This window comes from Anoplophora glabripennis, unplaced genomic scaffold (genome assembly GCF_000390285.2).
Source record: "Anoplophora glabripennis isolate ALB-LARVAE unplaced genomic scaffold, Agla_2.0 scaffold251, whole genome shotgun sequence".
Classification (NCBI taxonomy): domain Eukaryota; kingdom Metazoa; phylum Arthropoda; class Insecta; order Coleoptera; family Cerambycidae; genus Anoplophora; species Anoplophora glabripennis.
Genome location: NW_019416333.1, coordinates 214,057 through 224,861, shown reverse-complemented (window position 1 = coordinate 224,861; position 10,805 = coordinate 214,057).

Genomic DNA, 10,805 nt, shown 5'->3' with positions numbered 1-10,805 from the left:
TCTAATTCAAGTGTAATTTTGAAATATGCAATGCGAACATAATTACAACAACAATTAAGCAAAAAAAGTAAACAAATGAATATGAAGATATCAAATTTCAAAAACATTTAAGACATTTCTGATTTCTTCCTGGGATATTGAACGAATAGCCAGGGTAATTCTGACAGCATTTCAATATAATTTGGTATTGAAGTAGCATAAACAATATGTTTTAAATAGAAACATATCGGCCATAGTTAAGAGGGCTCCTTGGAGGTCACAAAATTGGACTATTTCTACCAATCCATCTTGGACCAAATCTATGGTTAATACATTTTTGGCGAATATTTAATGGTAAATTTTCGAGTTCATCGTTAAAAAATGTATCACCACACGTTCACATTTGTAAAATATTGTCTTCGTGACATTATTCTAATTTCAGGGTTTTCTGGAGACCAGTACCTGATGTGCTGGAATGCTACAGTTCCATTAGTAGAAAATGTACATTCATCAGGAAACATAATAAACTTATAAAAAGCAACATTTCCATTTAAAATTTTGTCTCCTACCCACAAACAAAAATCTAGTCTTCCCGCTTCATCTCCCTCTTCCAATGTTTGATTAAAGTGTGGTTTGCACGTAAATATTATATATATTTTTTAAATCTTCTCAGTATGACTTTTTCCACAACTTCTAACTGTTTAGTACAATTTCTAAGGGACATCGCAGGAGTTTCTCTAACAGACTGCAGACCTAAAACTGTGGCAGTATCGTTAGGGTCATATTTCTTCAAATTTATTTTTTGATAACGTCTCTTATTCATTTTTCAAGCAAACACATTGATCAAGAATGCCATTTTTCGTATTTTGCAAAGCAAGATATGTTTATTTTTACGCAAAATAACATTTTTGTGTTTTTGATCCGCCTTGTACAACAAAATTGAAGTTCATCATGGTGATTCGTATTTTCGTATTTTCTAACCAAGCAAAAACTTTTCAATAACATCTTTTTTTCATAACTTTCACTTTTTGGTCCATTTGTCTGTCCTCTTGTAAACTCAATCCGCGGACATACTGTATACAGGGTGTTCCACCTAAGAGGGATTCTTCTGTAACTCTGTAACTGTAATATTTATAAAAAAATGGTTTTATTAAAAGTTGTCTGGAATAATGTGGGCCATGCAAAGAAAATATTTTTAACTTTACAGGGTGTTCCATTTCGCGTGGACGCTACATAACTTTTTTATTTTAAATGGAACACCCTGTATATTATTGCATTTTTGAATTCCTTGGTTAACATTAGGTAGAGTTTATTAACTGTACATGATGTTTACGAGTAGAACTTACCGTTTTCGAGATTTTCAGTTGTTTCTAAAAAAAAATCACGATTTCAGCTCTCTAAATGAGTCTACATAGCATCTAAACCGTAAGAGATAGAAACCTGCAGTTTTCAGAGTTTATTTTGGCATAAATTACTCTATCTTGTCATCTGTGAGTAAAACGTGTATGTTATTCAGACTCGGAAATACTGAGACCTACATTTAATATCTTACGAGTTGAAAAACTTTTGCTCTTTAAAGGGAATGACCCATATTAATTGTCATGGGTAAATGCAAAATTGAATGCCCTTTCGACTGATATAAGGTTGACCCTACTTATCTCTAACAGTTTTCCAGAAAAATTAGGTTATTTTCTAAAGTCCGAAATAGTAGCTATGTGACAGCGTCAAGAAGGCCTTGCAAACAATGTTTATTGTACTATTTGACATACAAAGCAAATTAAATGTCACTCTAGTTTTGATTAACGTTGACGTTGTAGTTATTTTGCTAAGTAGAGAGTAAAAGTTTATTATAATATTTTCAAAATGTCGCTGACGCAGGAAGAAATGATTGATGTGGTTTTTGTCCTCGGTGAGTGCGACAGAAATCCGTTATCACGAATTTATGCACAGCGTTATACAGACACACCACATCCACTGCGTAAAGTCTTTCAACTAGCACTTGATACGAAAAAAAAATCGCCGTAAAACTGTAGGAGGAAAATGATTTTTTTGTGTTGGGGTGTAATCAGGAAATCCCACAAATAAATGGCGACAAATTAGTCACACAACGGGTGGTCGATACATAGGATTCTACAAAAGCACAGTTATCATCTTTATCGCATCCGATTACACCAAGAGTTACTAGAAGTAAACAACTGATTATCTCGGAAACGGTAAGTTTTAAACGCCATGTACATTTAATAAACTCTACCTAATATTAACCAAGGAATTAAAAAATGCAATAATATACAGGGTGTTCCATTTAAAATAACAAAGTTAAGTAGCGCTCACGCGAAATGGAACCCCCTATATAAAGCTAAAAATATCTTCTGCCCACATGATTCCAGGCAACTTTTATTAAAACCATTTTTTATAAATTTTGCAGTTGCAGAGTTACAGGAGAATCCCTCTTATGTGGAACACCCTGTATAATATTACAAGCTGGATTTTTCCATATTTATATTTATAAAACTACGTATGCTAGACCGTATTCAAACCTAGGATTAGTTTAGGACAAATGGGAATGATTGAATGCAAACTAATATTTCTCTCAGTGCATTGTACAGGGTGGGCAAATAAGCGAGGTAAGCGGCTGTATCTCGGAAACTAGTGATCGCAGAGAGCTACGGTAAAAATTTTATTGGTAAAGTGGGCAAGGGAAAATGCTGGAAATTATTTTCAAGTTTCCAAGATGGCCGCCAGTGGGCGTTTCCACCATATTGAATTACATAAAGTTACGTTTCTCACGATTTTCCCCAATGAATGTAACAAAAAAGTATTTGCGTTTTAATGTTAACTTAAAGTCGAACATTTTTTGTAAAAACAATTTTTCTCTATCTTTCGAAATAAAGTGGTGGGGGGTATTTGAATGTTGTTTGAAATAAATGCCTGTAACTTCGAAACGGCTTAATGGATTTGGATAAATTTGGTATCATTGAAAAGAGCATTTCTTGGGCTTTTAGGTTTCTCGTAATCATGACAGTTGCGACCTACACGGCCGCCGATAGAGGGCGTTATTCGATATTATAACCAAAATATTGGATTTTCTCAAAAAATTTAAATGCGATGATATGACTTTTTTTAGACTAGAAAATAGACAAATGACCAACCAATAAGCCTGCGCAAACCGCATCTTAATATCTTTTTCCTAACTCAAATTATTTAAAAAAATACTAAACCAGGAAAATTCATATATCCCCATTTAAAAATGCATCGGTTGCTTTCGATAAGAAGGCAAGTAGTAGGCCATGGACACGACAATCGCCTAACAAAAATATTGCCAAGTAACGTCAAACTTTTGTCACACGCAGCCTAATATTGTTGATTGCGTATAATTTGAGTACTTTTTAATCAAAATGCCTCTCACAAATAATGAAGCCGTTGACATGATTGCGATTTATTTCGAGTGTTTTCAAAATGCAGCTATAGCTGCAAGACAGTACGCGGCACGGTATCCAGATCGCCGTCATTACGGGAGAAGAATGTTTCCGCGCTTGGTACAGCGATTACGCGATACTGGAAGTTTTCGTCGTCCTAAACGTCGCAGGCGTCGCAATGGAAGGACCGAAGAAAACATTATCAATGTCTTGGCTTACATAGAATTTGATAGACATGTAGGAACTAGAACATTGTCTCTAGACTTGGGAATAGCACGAACAACTGTTAGAAATATTTTGAAAGATTATAGGTAAATAATTTTATCTTATTCCAAGTATCTTAGCACATACTCTCAAATACACAATTCAGTGTTATTCTGATTATATTATTTTTACGCATATGTTGTTTTTTACTTTTAGATTACATCCTTACCACATAGTTTTGCACCAGGCGCTAAATGAACAAGATTTCGATAATAGATTAAATTATTGTCAATGGATGCTAGGCATGCTTGAGGAAAACAGAAATTTCTTAACGGAAATTCTCTGGACCGACGAGGCTACCTTTAGTAGTGATGGTAGAGTAAACCGTCATAATATGCATTATTGGTCCGCTGAAAATCCGCATTGGTTAAGAGAAGTGCAGCACCAGGGACGCTGGAGCCTAAATGTGTGGTGCGGTATCATTGGGGACAGAATTATTGGACCTTATTTTTTTGATCAAGCTTTAACTGGTAACCGCTTCTTAGAGTTTTTGATCAACGACTTGCCAATTTTGTTGGAAGATGTGCCACTCGAAACTAGGAGAACTATGTTTCTGCAATTAGATGGTTGTCCGGCACATTATTCAATTAATGTCCGAAACCATATTAACGGGACCTTTCGAGAACGCTGGATAGGAAGGGGAAGCCTATTTCCTTGGCCGGCAAGATCTCCGGACTTGACATGTCTTGATTTTTACTTGTGGGGACGCTTAAAAGACATTGTTTTTCAAACTCCACCAACAACACGAATGGATATGGAAAACAGAATTCGAAACTCAATTCGTCAACTATCAGCGGTAGAAATCGAGGCTGCGGTTCTGTCGACTCAAGAAAGACTGGAACAATGTGTGGAATATGACGGAAGGCAATTTGAACACAGAAGGCATTAATCTTTTTTCAAAATCGGTCCTTTTCAGGACCACAACTTTATTTAAAAGGAAAATCGCTTATAAATACGAAAACGTGCGACTTAAAATCACAGCACTAAATAAACTGACATTTCTTGTGAATATTTTAGAGAGGAGTTTGTCTTTTATTTCCATGGCCTACTACTTGCCTTCTTATCGAAAGCAACCGATGCATTTTTAAATGGGGATATATGAATTTTCCTGGTTTAGTATTTTTTTTAATAATTTGAGTTAGGAAAAAGATATTAAGATGCGGTTTGCGCAGGCTTATTGGTTGGTCATTTGTCTATTTTCTAGTCTAAAAAAAGTCATATCATCGCATTTAAATTTTTTGAGAAAATCCAATATTTTGGTTATAATATCGAATAACGCCCTCTATCGGCGGCCGTGTAGGTCGCAACTGTCATGATTACGAGAAACCTAAAAGCCCAAGAAATGCTCTTTTCAATGATACCAAATTTATCCAAATCCATTAAGCCGTTTCGAAGTTACAGGCATTTATTTAAAACAACATTCAAATACCCCCCACCACTTTATTTCGAAAGATAGAGAAAAATTGTTTTTACAAAAAATATTCGACTTTAAGTTAACATTAAAACGCAAATACTTTTTTGTTACATTCATTGGGGAAAATCGCGAGAAACGTAACTTTATGTAATTCAAGATGGTGGAAACGCCCACTGGCGGCCATCTTGGAAACTTGAAAATAATTTCCAGCATTTTCCCTTGCCCACTTTACCTATAAAATTTTTTACCGTAGCTCTCTACGATCATTAGTTTCTGAGTTAGAGCCGCTTACCTCGCTTATTTGCCCACCCTGTACATGTTCACGCAGTTGTAGATAAGATCGACTATTACAATTTGGAGCAAAATGGGCGTCTTATACAAATAGTAGTGCTGTTCACTTTGTTTTTGTGAGAGAAATTTTGCAGAAATATCTTTTGGTTTTATAATAAATTACTTGTAACCTTTTGGCAACAACTCAATATTTTACATTTTTTTAATGAAGGGGTATTTTCTCATATTGTAATAAGAATAAACCGGTATATTTTTCTATTTAGAAATGATGGATAATGTATATGGATTTTAAAATGAAATTTCACACATTTTTTAAATGTGATTGTTTGGAGGTCATATTCAGTAATAGTCGCAAACGAATTTATTATGATAACCAAGCGCTACTGGTTTCCACCTTAAGAACCTTAGCGTTCATGCTCTTCAGCCGAGAACGGTGCTGCAGACAGGTAGTCGTATTTGCGAACCAGCGGGAGGTGGAGACACACACTACACGGTCTTTAGCTATAATTATTGGATATTTTTCCAGTTTCCATATCTTATTTCATACCACGGTCTGCGTTCCGTATGTAAAGTACTGCTTATTAATTAGCATTAAGTGGCGTCACGAAACGCCGTTTAAGTAGAAGCTAAATATGCAGCGTATTTAGAAAAATGCGTTCAGAATTTTACAAGGTGTTACAAATAAGTAGGCCAAACCGTTAACCCCAAATTATCTTGGAGAAGGTAATGGAATTTTACTTATGTCATTTTCCATTTAAGAGCGTCTTTTTCAAGACAAAGGGTATTAAAATTGCATTTTAAAAAATATTGTTTATTAGTAGTTGTTTTTTAAAGCATCTTAGAATTATGCTTTTATAACTTCACAGGAAATGTGAGCATACATACAGGGTGGCCAAATGAAAACGAAACAGAGCCATTTTCAGGACCCGCGACGGATTAAAAGGGGACATTATTTGCTGGTATTTTTGACTGCCCGACTTTCACCCCCAAGTAAGGGTAAGCATCACCCCACAATATTTAAATGGCATTGGGGGTTGAGTAATATTTCTTTTGAAAGTTCTTACAATTCTCTTTACTACAGACTTTAAATTTTATAATTCAGCCCAATACTTGTTAAGAATTTTGATCTTAAAGTTGAAACTTATGTACAAACAATTAGTAACGGTAAAAATGTCAGTCATTCGAGTTAAGTACGTCAATGGTATAAATTTAGTATTTCTTGCGTTACATTGGTTTTTGGCGATTTGTTATTACTTTTGTAAAAAAAAACACAATTGTAAAAAAACAGAAATGAATGCTATACACACACAATGAACGTAAAATTAGTGGATTCAAATTATTTTCTAGTATTATTTGGAAGCGTTGGTTGGTATCTTATTTAATTGCGTTTTTGAAAATTAAACACTATGGTTTATTCCATTGCGGAAAGGGTAGATATCATTTCGCTTTACTTTATGAACAATAAATGTGCGAATAGAACAGCTCAGCTATTTAATGAACAACATCAAGATCGACATGTCAGGAGGAAGTATGTTCTAGAGTTAGTAAAAAAATTTCAAGAGACAGGGAACGTAGCCAATAAAAAACGAGAAATTGAAAAACCTATAGTTAATGAAGCTAGTGAAGTTGCAGTTTTGGGACAAGTTCATCTTGATCCTACATTAAGTACGAGGCAGATGACATCTGTGTCTGGAATCAATCGCTAGCATACAAACCATTTTGAAGAAGATTAAGTTCCATCCATACAAAATACATTTAGTCCAGGAACTTGAGGATGATTATGACCGCCGTTTGCAATTTTGCGAAATAATGAGTGAGCGAGCAGGGAACTATCCACAGTTCCTTTTTAACTTCTGTTTTTCTGATGAATGCAGTTTTTTCTTGAACGGGACGGTAAATCGTCACAATTGCCGCTATTGGTCCGTCTGCATGAGTTAAAAACATATGATGTTAAGTTTTCAGACATTTTATTGTGTAACTGTAATTACAAGCTAAGGTTCTAAACATATAACAAACATCTAAGTATTACAAATGATGACAAATCGCTCCCGAGACTGTCCAGTTTATTTTCTTAGTAACGATGCACCCGTATTTTCTTGTATTACACGAGAATTTGCACTATAACTCTTCCACCTTAAGAATGAAGCCTCCTCTGATAGGTTGAGCTTCTTTTCTTCTAATTCTATTTCCTCTTGTTGATTGACTTTACCTCTTCTTTGTCACCGTTTGCCTTCTGTTCCGCCATCTTATGTAAGGCTTAACATCAGCAGTTTCTAATAGGGTACACAAGATAATAATTTTTAATATTTAGACAAGATAATTCTGTTAATACAATTGTCATATATAAATTCGGATACTGGTCTTTATATCTGCTATAGACCAAGTGATAAATCGATAAATGTCGGGTCATTATGTAAAATGCCCAATATGAGTGTGTAATTTGATAATGATTATTCAAATAATCAAAATGACCGGGCATTATACATATTTTCCTTAACTTTTTGGGCAGAGTAATACAAACATATTTTATTACTATTTTTTTTATTTAATCAGAAAAATTTCAAAATGAAGCAATAATTATTTTTAAGGACAAGATTGGTATAGTTTTACAATTTAATTTTGGCTTGGATTATGTTAATGATATTTAGAGAACTAAAACGAAAAAAGATATCGACCTTCGGTTTGTGTATTTGTTTTCCATAATGAATGGTCTATCAAGCCATGAAAAAAAACCTATATCGTTGCATTTATTTTTTTTAGCAAATGGAGACCATTACAAAACTTTTCTTATTAGCGTCGTCTACCGTTTCGCAGGAAAATAATATTTTCATTCCTATTTCATAAAAATAAATTTTATTAATAGTTCTTTAAAATGGGCCATCGTTTATTGAAATCGATTAAGGCATTTGGAAGTTACGACGATTTAAAAATTTCAAAATAGCGTCCTTCATACTGACGTTGCTATGGTCATAACAAAAAAAAAGTTCACACAAAACTTGTGAAGGGTTTAACAGTGTATCTAAAAAATGTATTTGCAACTTAGGTTATACATATACCTAAGCGAAGTTTCGAAAAACCGACAATTTTCTGTAACACTATAGCAGTTGCGCCCCCTAGCATTGAAGTTACAAACTTGAAAATATTTTAAATCAATTTCTTTTGGTCGTATTTGCTAATAGATTTTTTACCCCATAATCGTAGCACGTCTAGTTTCCTGTATACAGCCGCTCGATACCGTTAATGTAAAAATACCCTGTATATGTAAAAAGATGGGTAAAGAGATCAGTTTTTTGGTCGAATATCAGAACATGTATCACGCTGGTGTAAATTATTAATATATAATACGATTATTTACCCTCATATAACGTATTGTTCATCTCTATTAATATCCTGCAACAAAAATGAAGTCAACAGGCTTCAGATTTTACAAAATAGGGCTATGCGCATAATTCTTTCATGTAGTATACAGCTTCGGAAAGTCCCCATGGTTCATCGGCCGTTACGTGAGAGCGATAAAGTAAGTCATAGAAATCCGTGCGATAAACAAGGATGGTTACATTGAAGACGTTTCATAATCTAACCTGAAACGGGCGGCGACTATTCAGATTATGAAATGTCTTCACTATATCCATCCTTGTCTATCGTACGGATTTCTTTACTTTGTCGCTCTCATGGAGAGGCAGATGGACCATGTGGATTTTCCAACCCTGTATACACACCTTTAGTTTATATGAGAACTCGACTGCAATTGCTTTCTGTAGATCAGTTTATTGAGCAATCGTGTTTAATTCATTTAAATAATTTTTTAATTAAAAGGCCAGTTATTCATGGATATGATATATATCTTCCAAAAAATGTAAAAATGGCAACAAACATAAAAACATTTAAAATTATCTTGAAAAAGCTGTATTTAGAGTTAAATGATAATTGATATTAAGTAATACCACTTATGTAATTTAATTAGCTTTCGCTAAATAAAGGATTTTATTATTATTATTATTATTATNAATACATTTTTGAAATGAATCGTAAAACTGACAAAATGACACTGTCGGTGATAGTTTGGTTTTTATTGTCATTAATACTACATCAAAATGGTCTAGGAGTCAAGGACTGAAAAACAGTTAATACGAAGAAAATTGTTTTGTTTAAGTTAAAATTTAGCATACCAGGTTGTTTTTGTTGGTTTTTAAAAAGATGTGCAAGGTTATTCAATTTAAACATTTTATTCAATTGTGTGTATTTCAAAATATCAATTTTCAAACGTCTTTATTCCAGAAATTGCTGATTATTTTAGAGAAATAGTATGTTATACAAAAATTGTTCAGAATTTACCGTACAATTCAAAAATTGCATAATATACAGAGTATTGCGTTCAAAAAAATCAATGTTGACTGCACATGTTCTTCTTGAGACATCCTGTATACAATTTTTTTATGTAAACCGCAACTAAAAATACTAATCGACATGTTCGAGCGTTTTTCCACAAAATAATTACCTGAATCTTAAACGAATTTGTTCCTTTCATCTTGAACGCACTTGTATATTAATTTGTAAATTTACGCTTTGAATGAAATACACAAAAAGTGTAAAATTACGTGTTTAATGTGACTTTACTTGTACGATGTATAATTTTACCTTTCCTACTGTGGCGTCAAAACAACCAATGATGTAGTTTATAACTTTACTGACAATTTTTATGAGTGTAGATAAACCTTAGGACGATTTTGTTGGTTCCCACACCACTTTCAGCAGACGTACTACCCGTAACTCGATACGCGTTACGCATCGCTTAGCGTCTAATGTCGATTTTAATAATTAATAGCGCAATCTTAAACATGTTTCCATGTATTTATAATGTAATAAGTCTGTTTTTCTAACGTGTGCGATAAAAAGCGCGGAACATTAAAATATCGCGGCCATAAATATTAATGTTGCGATGCTTTTAGAAATTGCCACTGTGGCAAGCGATAATATCTGACTCGTGCGCTGTCTCTGGCGGCGCGCAACAAGTGGTGTCCGACTGTTAGAGTTCAATGCATGCGTAGAAAACGAACGCCTGTCAGACGTATTCAAGGATAATATGACTATTTACTATTAATACGTTCAACTTCGCTCATTTGTATCGACCAAAAAAATTAACTTTTACTGGCAGTCGTTTATATAATAATCTGTTATCTCACTGATACCTTCAGTTGTCGATAATATATTTATACAGGGTGTTGCGTGACGTACTGGACGAACGTAATGAACAAGTCCCAGAAGTCATTCTGAATAAAAAAGTTTTAATATACAGGGTGTCCCGCATAAGAACCGACACAGGGCAGGTGCATGTCCAAAATATTGTAATTTAACCAAACTTACCTATACAGGGTGTTTCTAAAATAGGGTTCCAAACTTCTGCTGCGTTTATAACTCATTAAAATAAGCCAAAAAGTCCC